This window comes from Nerophis ophidion, linkage group LG05, assembly GCF_033978795.1.
Source record: "Nerophis ophidion isolate RoL-2023_Sa linkage group LG05, RoL_Noph_v1.0, whole genome shotgun sequence".
NCBI classification, from domain to species: domain Eukaryota; kingdom Metazoa; phylum Chordata; class Actinopteri; order Syngnathiformes; family Syngnathidae; genus Nerophis; species Nerophis ophidion.
This window is the reverse complement of record NC_084615.1, coordinates 13,897,189-13,911,732: the sequence shown is the minus strand read 5'-3', so window position 1 is coordinate 13,911,732 and position 14,544 is coordinate 13,897,189. Positions and strand designations below refer to the sequence as shown.

At 36.7% G+C, this 14,544-nt stretch overlaps 1 protein-coding gene across 1 annotated transcript in view; it reads right to left on the bottom strand.

Moving 5' to 3' along the window:
* slc43a1a (solute carrier family 43 member 1a) overlaps window positions 1-11,118 on the bottom strand; it is a 97,541-nt gene extending 86,423 nt beyond the window's left edge. Inside the window, exon 1 of the mRNA XM_061900086.1 lies at window positions 10,905-11,118. The gene's annotated coding sequence lies outside the window, so the exon portion shown is untranslated. The remainder of the gene's footprint in view (window positions 1-10,904) is intronic.
* Window positions 11,119-14,544: the final 3,426 nt, after the last annotated feature.

Below are 14,544 nucleotides of genomic sequence, written 5' to 3'. Positions count from 1 at the left end.
TGAATATCAACAACATATGAACATCGCTCCTCTTTTACATGGGATTGACAGTATTCACTATGAACAATAAAACACTGAATATCAACAATAATATGAACATTGCTCCTCTTTTACGTAGGATTGGCAATATTAACTATGAACAATAAAACACTGAATATCAACAACATATGAACGTCGCTCCTCTTTTACGTGGGATTGGCAATATTAACTATGAACAGTAAAACACTGAATATCGACAATAATATGAACATTGCTCCTCTTTTACGTGGGATTGGCAATATTAACTATGAACAATAAAACACTGAATATCAACAACATATGAACATCGGTAATCTTTTACGTGGGATTGGCAATATTAACTATTAACAATAAAACACTGAATATCAACAACATATGAACATCGCTCCTCTTTTACATGGGATTGACAGTATTCACTATGAACAATAAAACACTGAATATCAACAACATATGAACATCGGTAATCTTTTACGTGGGATTGGCAATATTAACTATGAACAATAAAACACTGAATATCAACAACATATGAACATCGCTCCTCTTTTACGTGGGATTGGCAATATTAACTATGAACAATAAAACACTGAATATCAACAACATATGAACATCGCTCCTCTTTTACGTGGGATTGGCAATATTAACTATGAACAATAAAACACTGAATATCAACAACAATATGAACATTGCTCCTCTTTTACGTGGGATTGACAATATTAACTATGAACAATAAAACATTGACTATAAACAACATATGAACATCGCTCCTCTTACGTGGGATTGGCAATATTAACTATGAACAATAAAACACTGAATATCAACAACATATGAACATCGGTAATCTTTTACGTGGGATTGGCAATATTAACTATTAACAATAAAACACTGAATATCAACAACATATGAACATCGCTCCTCTTTTACATGGGATTGACAGTATTCACTATGAACAATAAAACACTGAATATCAACAACATATGAACGTCGCTCCTCTTTTACGTGGGATTGACAATATTAACTATGAACAGTAAAACACTGAATATCAACAATAATATGAACATTGCTCCTCTTTTACGTGGGATTGGCAATATTAACTATGAACAATAAAACACTGAATATCAACAACATATGAACATCGCTCCTCTTTTACGTGGGATTGACAATATTAAAGGCCCACTGAAACCCACTATTACCCACCATGCAGTCTGATAGTTTATATATCAATGATGAAACATTAACATTGCAACACATGCCAATACGGCCTTTTTAGTTTACTAAATTGCGATTTTAAATTTCCCGGGAGTTTCGTCTTGAAAACGTCGTGTAATGATGACGTGTACGCAAGACGTCACGGGCTTTTAAAAGTATGAGCGCTGCACACACACACAGCTAAAAGTCGTCTGCTTTAACGGCATAATTCCACAGTTTTTTGGACATCTGTGTTGCTGAATCTTTTGCAATTTGTTCAATTAATATTGGAGAAGTCACAGTAGAAAGATGGAGTTGGGAAGCTTTAGCTTTTAGCCACACAAACACATGGTGATTCTTTGTTTAAAATTCTTGGAGGTGAAACTTTCCTATGGATCAGAGCGCAGTCAAGAGAACATGGATCCCGACTACATGTCAACCGGCAGGTTTCGGTGAGAAAATTGTGGTTAAAAAGTCAGTTCTTACCGGAGTTTGTGCCGTCCATGAAGCTGCTGTCGACTCCCCTGAGACACTGGCGTCAAGACACCCATGGAGACACCCTTCCGACTATCAGGTACTATTAAACTCACTAAAACACTAGCAACACAATAGAAAGATAAGGGATTTCCCAGAATTATCCTAGTAAATGTGTCTAAAAACATCGGAATCCGTCCCAATGCAATCGCGTTTTTTTTTTTCCTAGTCCGTCGCTATCAATATCCTCAAACACAAATCTTTCATCCTCGCTCAAATTAATGGGGAAATTGTCGTTTTCTCGGTCCGAATAGCTGTTTTTGTTGGAGGTTCCCATTAAAAACAATGTGAAGATGTGAGGAGCCATCAAACATGTGACGTCATGGTCTGCTACTTCCGGTAAACGCAGGGCTTTTCTTTTAGCACCGAAAGTTGCAAACTGTTCTCTACTAAATCCTTTCAGCAAAAATATGGCAATATGGCGAAATGATCAAGTATGACACATAGAATGGACCTGCTATCCCCGTTTAAATAAGAACATCTCATTTCAGTAGGCCTTTAAAACACATTTTTACTCTTTGGCTTTTAAACCAGCATGAGAGTTGTGTGATTTTACTGTATTTTATTTTCTCTGATGTATTTTATGTATTTACTCTTTCATACTTAAATGTTTTATATGACTGACTCTTCTAGAATGTGTGTCTTAACTTCTGTGCAGCACTTTGTGAACTATATATATATATATATATATGCCCTGCGATGAGGTGGTGACTTGTCCAGGGTGTACCCCGCCTTCCGCCCGATTGTAGCTGAGATAGGCACCAGCGCCCCCCGCGACCCCACAGGGAATGGGCGGTAGAGGATGGATGGATATATATATATATATATATATATATATATATATATATATATATATATATATATATATATATATATATACACATACATACATACACACACATTTGTATGTAACGAGCACTTTTGCGTGTTTAGCTGGAGGTTCTCTCAGAACTGAAAGGGGAAATGACCGACTTTGTTGGAGTCAGTGAATGCAACATGTTTTATCGCCTCGTCTAACGATGACTTTTGTTTGGTTTAGTTGTAGCTCTCTTAGAACTGAAAGGGGAAATATCCTACTTTGTTGGAGTCAGTGAAGGCAACATTTGTATCTAACGATCACTTTATTACACAAAATTCAATGCCTACTAAACCGTCCATCCATCCATCCATTTCCTACCACTTGTCCCTTAAGTTATATTTTTCTTCTAATTTCATGGCCCCAAAAACCCCATTAATCCATCCATCCATCCATCCATTTTCTACCGCTTATTCCCTTTCGGGGTCGCGGGGGGAGCTGGCGCCTATCTCAGCTACAATCGGGCGGAAGGCAGGGTACACCCTGGACAAGTCGCAGCCCATTAATCCAATCCACTTTATTTGTATAGCACATGAAAAAAAAATATATATATATATATATAATTTATATAAATAATAAAAAATATATATATATATATATTATTTAGATAATGTATATATATATATATATGTATATATATATATATATTTATTTTTTTATTATTATTTTTTTTTTTTCATGTGCTATACAAATAAAGTGGATTGGATTAATGGTGTTTTTGGGGCCATGAAATTAGAAGAAAAATATAACTTAAGGGACAAGTGGTAGGAAATGGATGGATGGACGGACGGTTTGGTAGGCATTGAATTTTTTGTAATAAAGATATTATATTTTTTATAAATAAATGTATAGATAGGTGTGTTCATCTTTGACATAAAACAAGATGCAAAATAATAAGAAGAAGCAAAATATCATTATAAATGGTAATAAAATAATAAGGAGTGGGGAATTGTCTGCTTTGGACGGACATAATAATATTGCAATTAATATCACTATGATGCCTTTTCCCAATTAAGTTATGCACTTATTGTTGATGATTATTGTGACCAACACCAAAAGTGCAGAAAAAACTTTTATTTTATTATTATTTTTCCCTCATTCGTTTCAGAGAAAATAAACTCAAAACAGCAGGTCTTCTTTAAAGGGGCCCCATTATAAAGTGGTATAAAAGCAGGAAAGTGCTCCAAGAGCAGCTGTCTCGCCGCGGGCACGGCCTCCGCGCGGCGTCCAGTTACGGAGCCCCTGGGCGGTCTGCGGGACACAGTCGGGCCACGCCCCCTTCCTCCTTGCCTCCTGGAGGAGAGGCTGCTGTCGCGTTCAAGTGCACAACCCGTGCTTGTAATGTACAGAACACATGAGCCCACTCTGACGCTACTATTTATAGTGAGTGTTGACACACTTGGACTGTGTTTACCTCCTCATAAAAGCACCTTCTCCGGAATGTAAAGACACTGACGTCTCCCAGCTGAAAGGGGAAATTACCAACTTTGTTGGAGTCAGTGAAAGCAACATTTTTTGTCTAACGATGACTTTTGTTTGCTTTAGTTGTAGTTCTCTCAGAACTGAAAGGGGAAATGTCCTACTTTGTTGGAGTCAGTGAAGGCAACATTTGTATCTAACGATCACTTTTGCGTTTAACTGCAGTTCTCTCAGAACTGAAAGGGGAAATGACCGACTTTGTTGTAGTCAGTGAATGCAACATTTTTATCCCCCCCCCCTGTCTAATGATGACTATTATTGCTTTAGTTGTAGTTCTCTCAGAACTGAAAGGGGAAATGTCCTACTTTGTTGTAGTCAGTGAAGGCAACATTTGTATGTAACGATCACTTTTGCGTTTAACTGCAGTTCTCTCAGAACTGAAAGGGGAAATGACCGACTTTGTTGTAGTCAGTGAATGCAACATTTTTATCCCCCCCCTGTCTAATGATGACTATTATTGCTTTAGTTGTAGTTCTCTCAGAACTGAAAGGGGAAATGTCCTACTTTGTTGTAGTCAGTGAAGGCAACATTTGTATGTAACGATCACTTTTGCGTTTAACTGCAGTTCTCTCAGAACTGAAAGGGGAAATGACCGACTTTGTTGTAGTCAGTGAATGCAACATTTTTATCCCCCCGCCCCCTGTCTAATGATGACTATTATTGTTTTAGTTGTGGTTCTCTCAGAACTGAAAGGGGAAATGTCCTACTTTGTTGGAGTCAGTGAAGGCACCATTTGTATGTAACGATCACTTTCGCGTGTTTAGCTGGAATTCTCTCAGAACTGAAAGGGGAAATGTCCTACTTTGTTGTAGTCAGTGAAGGCAACATTTGTATGTAACGATCACTTTTGCGTTTATCGACTTTGTTGTAGTCAGTGAATGCAACATTTGTATCTAACGATCAATTTTGCGTGTTTAGCTGGAGGTTCTCTCAGAACTGAAAGGGGAAATGACCGACTTTGTTGGGGTCAGTAAATGCAACATTTTTATCTTCCCCCCATCTAATGATGACTATTAATTGCTTTAGTTGTAGTTCTCTCAGAACTGAAAGGGGAAATGTCCTACTTTGTTGGAGTCAGTGAAGGCACCATTTGTATGTAAGATCACTTTTGTGTGTTTAGCTGTAGTTCTTTCAGAAATGAAATGAGAAATTACCGACTTTGTTGGAGTCAGTGAATGCAACATTTGTATCCAACGATCACTTTTGCGTGTTTAGCTGGAATTCTCTCAGAACTGAAAGGGGAAATGTCCTACTTTGTTGTAGTCAGTGAAGGCAACATTTGTATGTAACGATCACTTTTGCGTTTATCGACTTTGTTGTAGTCAGTGAATGCAACATTTGTATCTAACGATCAATTTTGCGTGTTTAGCTGGAGGTTCTCTCAGAACTGAAAGGGGAAATGACCGACTTTGTTGGGGTCAGTAAATGCAACATTTTTATCTTCCCCCATCTAATGATGACTATTAATTGCTTTAGTTGTAGTTCTCTCAGAACTGAAAGGGGAAATGTCCTACTTTGTTGGAGTCAGTGAAGGCACCATTTGTATGTAAGATCACTTTTGTGTGTTTAGCTGTAGTTCTTTCAGAACTGAAATGAGAAATTACCGACTTTGTTGGAGTCAGTGAAGGCACCATTTGTATGTAAGATCACTTTTGTGTGTTTAGTTGTAGTTCTCTCAGAACTGAAAGGGGAAATGTCCTACTTTGTTGTAGTCAGTGAAGGCAACATTTGTATGTAACGAGCACTTCTGCGTGTTTAGCTGGAGGTTCTCTCAGAACTAAAAGGGGAAATGTCCTACTTTGTTGGAGTGAATGAATGTAACACTTGTATCCAACGATCACTTTTGCGTTTAGCTGTAGTTCTCTCAGAACTGAGAGCGGAAATGACCGACTTTGTTGGTGTCAGTAAATGCAACATTCTTATCTCCCCCGTCTAATGATGACTATTGATTGCTTTAGTTGTAGTTCTCTCAGAACTGAAAGGGGAAATGTCCTACTTTGTTGTAGTCTGTGAAGGCAACATTTGTATGTAACGATCACTTTTGTGTGTAGCTGTAGTTCTCTCCGAACTGAGAGGGGAAATTTCCGACTTTGTTGGAGTCAGTGAATGCAACATGTTTTATCGTCCCTGTCTAACGATGACTTTTGTATGTTTTAGTTGTAGTTCTCTCAGAACTAAAAGGGGAAATTTCCTACTTTGTTGGAGCCGGTGAAGGCAACATTTGTAGGTAACGATCACTTTTGCGTGTTTAGCTGGAGTTCTCTCAGAACTGAGAGGGGAAATATCCTACTTTGTTGGAGTCAGTGAAGGCAACATTTGTATCTAACGATCACTTTTGCATTTAACTGCAGTTCTGTCAGAACTGAGAGGGGAAATGACCGACTTTGTTGGAGTCAGTGAAGGCAACATTTGTATGTAACGATCACTTTCGCGTGCAGCTATAGTTCTCTCAGAACTGAAATGAGAAATTTCCGACTTTGTTGGAGTCAGTGAATGCAACATTTTTTTTTATCTCCCCCGTCTAACGATGACTATTGTATGTTTTAGTTGTAGTTCTCTCAGAACTAAAAGGGGAAATGTCCTACTTTGTTGGGGTCAGTAAATGCAACATTTTTATCTCCCCCGTCTAATGATGACTATTGATTGCTTTAGTTGTAGTTCTCTCAGAACTGAAATGAGAAATGACCGACTTTGTTGGAGTCAGTGAATGCAACATTTTTTTTTATCTCACCCGATGACTTTTGTATGTTTTAGTTGTAGTTCTCTCAGAACTGAAAGGGGAAATGTCCTACTTTGTTGTAGTCAGTGAAGGCAACATTTGAATGTAACGAGCACTTTTGCGTGTTTAGCTGGAGGTTCTCTCAGAACTGAGAGAGGAAATGACCGACTTTGTTGGGGTCAGTGAATGCAACATGTTTTATCTCCCCCGTCTAACGATGATCATTGTTTGCTTTAGTTGTAGTTCTCTCAGAACTGAAAGGGGAAATGTCCTACTTTGTTGTAGTCAGTGAAGGCAACATTTGAATGTAACGAGCACTTTTGCGTGTTTAGCTGGAGGTTCTCTCAGAAGTGAGAGAGGAAATGACCGACTTTGTTGGGGTCAGTGAATGCAACATGTTTTATCTCCCCCGTCTAACGATGATCATTGTTTGCTTTAGTTGTAGTTCTCTCAGAACTGAAAGGGGAAATGTCCTACTTTGTTGGAGCCAGTGAAGGCAACATTTGTATCCAACAATCACTCTCGCGTGTTTAGCTGTAGTTCTGCCAGACCTGAGAGGGGAAATGACTGACTTTGTTGAAGTCAGTGAAGGCAGCATTTTTATCTCCCTGTCTAACGATGACTTTTGTTTGTTTTCGTTGTAGTTCTTTTAGAACTGAAATGGGAAATATTCTACTTTGTTGGAGTCAGTGAAGGCAACATTTGTATCCAACGATCACTTTCGCGTGTTTAGTTGTAGTTCTCTCAGAACTGAAAGGGGAAATGTCCTACTTTGTTGTAGTCAGTGAAGGCAACATTTGAATGTAACGAGCACTTTTGCGTGTTTAGCTGGAGGTTCTCTCAGAAGTGAGAGAGGAAATGACCGACTTTGTTGGGGTCAGTGAATGCAACATGTTTTATCTCCCCCGTCTAACGATGATCATTGTTTGCTTTAGTTGTAGTTCTCTCAGAACTGAAAGGGGAAATGTCCTACTTTGTTGGAGCCAGTGAAGGCGACATTTGTATCCAACAATCACTCTCGCGTGTTTAGCTGTAGTTCTCCCAGACCTGAGAGGGGAAATGACCGACTTTGTTGAAGTCAGTGAAGGCAGCATTTTTATCTCCCTGTCTAACGATGACTTTTGTTTGTTTTCGTTGTAGTTCTTTTAGAACTGAAATGGGAAATATCCTACTTTGTTGGAGTCAGTGAAGGCAACATTTGTATCTAACGATCACTTTTGCATTTAACTGCAGTTCTGTCAGAACTGAGAGGGGAAATGACCGACTTTGTTGGAGTCAGTGAAGGCAACATTTGTATGTAACGATCACTTTCGCGTGCAGCTATAGTTCTCTCAGAACTGAAATGAGAAATTTCCGACTTTGTTGGAGTCAGTGAATGCAACATTTTTTTTTATCTCCCCCGTCTAACGATGACTATTGTATGTTTTAGTTGTAGTTCTCTCAGAACTAAAAGGGGAAATGTCCTACTTTGTTGGGGTCAGTAAATGCAACATTTTTATCTCCCCCGTCTAATGATGACTATTGATTGCTTTAGTTGTAGTTCTCTCAGAACTGAAATGAGAAATGACCGACTTTGTTGGAGTCAGTGAATGCAACATTTTTTTTTATCTCACCCGATGACTTTTGTATGTTTTAGTTGTAGTTCTCTCAGAACTGAAAGGGGAAATGTCCTACTTTGTTGTAGTCAGTGAAGGCAACATTTGAATGTAACGAGCACTTTTGCGTGTTTAGCTGGAGGTTCTCTCAGAACTGAGAGAGGAAATGACCGACTTTGTTGGGGTCAGTGAATGCAACATGTTTTATCTCCCCCGTCTAACGATGATCATTGTTTGCTTTAGTTGTAGTTCTCTCAGAACTGAAAGGGGAAATGTCCTACTTTGTTGTAGTCAGTGAAGGCAACATTTGAATGTAACGAGCACTTTTGCGTGTTTAGCTGGAGGTTCTCTCAGAACTGAGAGAGGAAATGACCGACTTTGTTGGGGTCAGTGAATGCAACATGTTTTATCTCCCCCGTCTAACGATGATCATTGTTTGCTTTAGTTGTAGTTCTCTCAGAACTGAAAGGGGAAATGTCCTACTTTGTTGTAGTCAGTGAAGGCAACATTTGAATGTAACGAGCACTTTTGCGTGTTTAGCTGGAGGTTCTCTCAGAAGTGAGAGAGGAAATGACCGACTTTGTTGGGGTCAGTGAATGCAACATGTTTTATCTCCCCCGTCTAACGATGATCATTGTTTGCTTTAGTTGTAGTTCTCTCAGAACTGAAAGGGGAAATGTCCTACTTTGTTGGAGCCAGTGAAGGCAACATTTGTATCCAACAATCACTCTCGCGTGTTTAGCTGTAGTTCTGCCAGACCTGAGAGGGGAAATGACTGACTTTGTTGAAGTCAGTGAAGGCAGCATTTTTATCTCCCTGTCTAACGATGACTTTTGTTTGTTTTCGTTGTAGTTCTTTTAGAACTGAAATGGGAAATATTCTACTTTGTTGGCGTCAGTGAAGGCAACATTTGTATCCAACGATCACTTTCGCGTGTTTAGTTGTAGTTCTCTCAGAACTGAAAGGGGAAATGTCCTACTTTGTTGTAGTCAGTGAAGGCAACATTTGAATGTAACGAGCACTTTTGCGTTTTTAGCTGGAGGTTCTCTCAGAAGTGAGAGAGGAAATGACCGACTTTGTTGGGGTCAGTGAATGCAACATGTTTTATCTCCCCCGTCTAACGATGATCATTGTTTGCTTTAGTTGTAGTTCTCTCAGAACTGAAAGGGGAAATGTCCTACTTTGTTGGAGCCAGTGAAGGCGACATTTGTATCCAACAATCACTCTCGCGTGTTTAGCTGTAGTTCTCCCAGACCTGAGAGGGGAAATGACCGACTTTGTTGAAGTCAGTGAAGGCAGCATTTTTATCTCCCTGTCTAACGATGACTTTTGTTTGTTTTCGTTGTAGTTCTTTTAGAACTGAAATGGGAAATATTCTACTTTGTTGGAGTCAGTGAATGCAACATTTGTATCCAACGATCACTTTCGCGTGTTTAGCTGTAGTTCTCTCAGAACTGAAATGAGAAATGACCGACTTTGTTGGAGTCAGTGAATGCAACATTTTTTTTTACCTCACCCGATGACTTTTGTATGTTTTAGTTGTAGTTCTCTCAGAACTGAAAGGGGAAATGTCCTACTTTGTTGTAGTCAGTGAAGGCAACATTTGTATGTAATGAGCACTTTTGCGTGTTTAGCTGGAGGTTCTCTCAGAACTGAAAGGGGAAATGACCGACTTTGTTGAAGTCAGTGAAGGCAGCATTTTTATCTCCCTGTCTAACGATGACTTTTGTTTGTTTTCGTTGTAGTTCTTTTCGAACTGAAATGGGAAATATTCTACTTTGTTGGAGTCAGTGAAGGCAACATTTGTATCCAACGATCACTTTCGCGTGTTTAGCTGTAGTTCTCTCAGAACTGAAATGAGAAATGACCGACTTTGTTGGAGTCAGTGAAGGCAATATTTTTTATCTCCCCGTCTAACGATGACTTTTGTTTACTTTACTTGTAGTTCTCTCAGAACTGAAAGGGGAACTGTCCTACTTTGTTGTAGTCAGTGAAGGCAACATTTGTACGTAACGATCACTTTTGCGTTTAACTGCAGTTCTCTCAGAACTGAGAGGGGAAATTGCCGACTTTGTTGGAGTCAGTGAATGCAACATTTTTATTTCCCCCGTCTAATGATCCCTTTTGTGTTTTTTAACTGTAGTTCTGTATTTCTACCAATTAACTTATCGATGAGCGTGGAAGTAAGTCATGCAAACGTGCAAAAAATAACAACTTTTAAAAGGTGTGCTCCATTTGAACTCTTAGTTTTAAGCAATGTCTTCCGAATGGTCACTTTCTAAACATCTTAGGACGTTTCTCCCCATCCTCCTCATTTAGTTTATTGTTTAGTTCAATCGTCTCCTAGTCAAAGAAAAAAAAAGTCTATTTGATTGTCATTTCTTGTAAGGAAATAGAAGTCGCAATGCCACGTGTTTGTGTGAGGAAACAGTCCGCTTCGTCCAGTTGCGTTCACGGCGACACTTTTTTTTGTGCGTCGTCGTCCATCAGACCCGTTTAGGCAGGAAATGCTACTTACTTGACTCGTGTCGCTTCTCGGTGAGGAAATTCGAGTCTTTTCGAGGCGGCTTCTTGAAGCTTGCTGAGAAGAGTCAAACAAAAAAAACAAACAAAAAAGAAAGTTCACTCCAACTTCAAAACTTCTTCCTTCCTGCGCGTGCTGGCTTCCCGTGTTTTAATTCCACGGAGGGTCCACGCGTCTTTTGTCCCTTTAGTTTCACTACAAGCGCCCCCCTCTTTTGCCTAATTTGACTTGCAATGCCCTCCCTAAAGGGGTGGAGGCAGGAGGGAAGTCACCTCCTTCACTTCACTTTTGCTCTTTTTTGTGTTTGTTGTACTTTCTTCTACACGTGTGTTGTCTTTACTTCCATGACTATTTACACTGTAGATTGTCACATCAATACTATGAATGAACATATGTGGAAGGGTGAAATAACTGAAATCATGTTTTATATTCCAGTTTCTTCAAAATAGCCACCCTTTGTTCATTTTACTGATTTGCACACTCTTGGCATTCTCTCCATGAGCTTCAAGAGGTAGTCACCTGAAATAGTTTTCACTTCACAGGTGTGCTTGAAGTTCATGGAGAGAATGCCAAGAGTGTGCAAAGCAATAATCAGAGCAAATGGTGGCTATTTTGAAGAAATTAGAATATAAAAAAGGTTTTGTGCTTAAGTACATAACGCCACATGTGTTCATTCATAGTTTTGATGTGACAATCTACAATGTAAATAGTCATGAAAATAAAAATTGAATGAGGAGAAGGTGTGTCCAAACTTTTGGACTGTACTGTATATTTTTATGTTGTAAAACAAAATAAAATAAAATAAAAAAGGACATATTTAAAGAGCAATCTTAGTGTCATCTTTTTCCTATAGCTGAAAAGTGTACTATTATTAATTATTACAGTGGTTAAAAAAAACTGTAAAAAGAAAAAAGAAAAAAAAGACAATGAAAAAGTGTACTATTATTAATTATTACAGTGGTAAAAAAACTGTAAAAATAAAAATGAAAAAAAAAAGACAATGAAAAAGTGTACTATTATTAATTATTACAGTGGTAAAAAAAATGTAAAAATAAAAATGAAAAAAAAGACACCGAAAAAGTGTACTATTATTAATTATTACAGTGGTAAAAAAAAACTGTAAAAAAAATTAAAAATTAATAAAAAAAATACAATGAAAAAGTGTACTATTATTAATTAATACAGTGGTAAAACAAAAACTTGTAAAAAAAAAATGAAAAAAAAAGACAATGAAAGAGTGTACTATTATTAATTGTTAAAGTGGTAAAAAAAACTGTAAAAATAAAAATGAAAAAAAAAGACAATGAAAAAGTGTACCATTATTAATTATTACAGTGGTAAAAAACTGTAAAAATAAAAATGAAAAAAAAAAGACACTGAAAAAGTGTACTATTATTAATTATTACAGTGGTAAAAAAAAGACAATGAAAAAGTGTACTATTATTAATTAATACAGTGGTAAAACAAAAACTTGTAAAAAATGAAAAAAAAGACAATGAAAGAGTGTACTATTATTAATTATTAAAGTGGTAAAAAAAACTGTAAAATTAAAAATGAAAAAAAAAGACAATGAAAAAGTGTACTATTATTAATTATTACAGTGGTAAAAAAAACTGTAAAAAATAAAAAATAAAAGACAATGAAAAAGTGTACTATTATTAATTAATACAGTGGTAAAACAAAAACTTGTAAAAAAAAAAAAAGGAAAAAAAAGACAATGAAAGAGTGTACTATTATTAATTATTAAAGTGGTAAAAAAAACTGTAAAAATAAAAATGAAAAAAAAAAGACAATGAAAAAGTGTACTGTTATTAATTATTACAGTGGTAAAAAAAACCTGTAAAATGGGAAAAAAAAGACAGTGAAAAAGTGTGCTATTAATAATAAAAAAAAGTAAACATTTAAACAAAAAGACAATAAGATAAAGCTGAGATTTTGAAATTAATAAAACACTGCAGCTGGGATTGGCTCCAGCACCCACCGCTACCCCGAAGGGAATAAGCGGTTGAAAACGGATGGATGGATGGATGGACATTAAATGAGAAGGTGTGTCCAAACTTTTGGACTAGACTGTATATTTTTATGTTGTAAAACAAAATAAAAATACATTTAAAAAATGACATATTTAAAGACCAAACTTAGTGTCATCTTTTTCCTATAGCTGAAAAAGTGTACTAATATTATTTATTACAGTAGTAAAAAAAACCTGTAAAATGGGAAAAAAAAGACAGTGAAAAGTGTGCTATTATTAATTTAAAAAAAAAGTAAAAATTTAAACAAAAAGACAATAAGATAAAGCTGAGATTTTGAAATGAATAAAACATTGCAGCTGGGATAGGCTCCAGCACCCCCTGCGACCCCGAAGGGAATAAGCGGTTGAAAATGGATGGATGGACATTAAATGAGAAGGTGTGTCCAAACTTTTGGACTGTGCTGTATATTTTTATGTTGTAAAACAAAATAAAATAAAATAAAAAAGGACATATTTAAAGAGCAAACTTAGTGTCATCTTTTTCCTATAGCTGAAAAAGTGTACTACTATTATTTATGACAGTAGTAAAAAAAACTGTAAAATGGGGGGGAAAAAAGACAGTGAAAAGTGTGCTATTATTAATTTTTTAAAAAAAGTAAAAATTTAAACAAAAAGACAATAAGATAAAGCTGAGATTTTGAAATTAATAAAACACTGCAGCTGGGATAGGCTCCAGCACCCCCTGCAACCCCGAAGGGAATAAGCGGTTGAAAATGGATGGATGGACATTAAATGAGAAGGTGTGTCCAAACTTTTGGCCTGTACTGTATATTTTTATGTTGTAAAATAAAATTAAAATAAATTTTAAAAAATGATATATTTAAAGACCAAACTTAGTGTCATCTTTTTCCTATAGCTGAAAAAGTGTACTAATATTAATTATTACAGTGGTAAAAAAAAAAAACTGTAAAATGGGGGAAAAAAGACAGTGAAAAAGTGTGCTATTATTAATTTTTTTTTAAAAGGAAAAATTTAAACAAATAGACAATAAGAAAAAGCTGATATTTTGAAATTGATAAAACACTGCAGCTGGGATAGGCTCCAGCACCCCCTCCACCCCAAACGGGACAAGCGGTAGAAAATGGATGGATGGATGTTGCTTAAAACAAAACTTACCCTAACTTTTGCTTCTAAATACTGTAAATATGATATCAGTAATCCGAGCAAAGGGTGGCTATTTTGAAGAAACTACATTATAAAACATCCATCCATCCATTTCCTACCGCTTGTCCCTTTCGGGGTCGCGGGGTGTGCCGGAGCCTATCTCAGCTGCATTCGGGCGGGAGGCAGTGTACAACCTGGACAAGTCGCCTCCTCATCGCAGGGCCGTATGTAAACATTATACTATGATATAAATAAATAATATAAATATAAATAATAACATATTGTTGTTTGTTTTGAAATCTCTTAACTGCTTAGCTACGCAATATATGTCAGACCTTTTCAAAATGTTTTATTTATTTTTTTATATTATACATTTTTTTACATATTTTACTTTCAAAAATGTAACTTTACATTAGTTTTGGATGATACCACACATTTAGGTATCGATCCGATACCAAGTAGTTACAGGATCATACATTGGTCATATTCAAAGTCCTC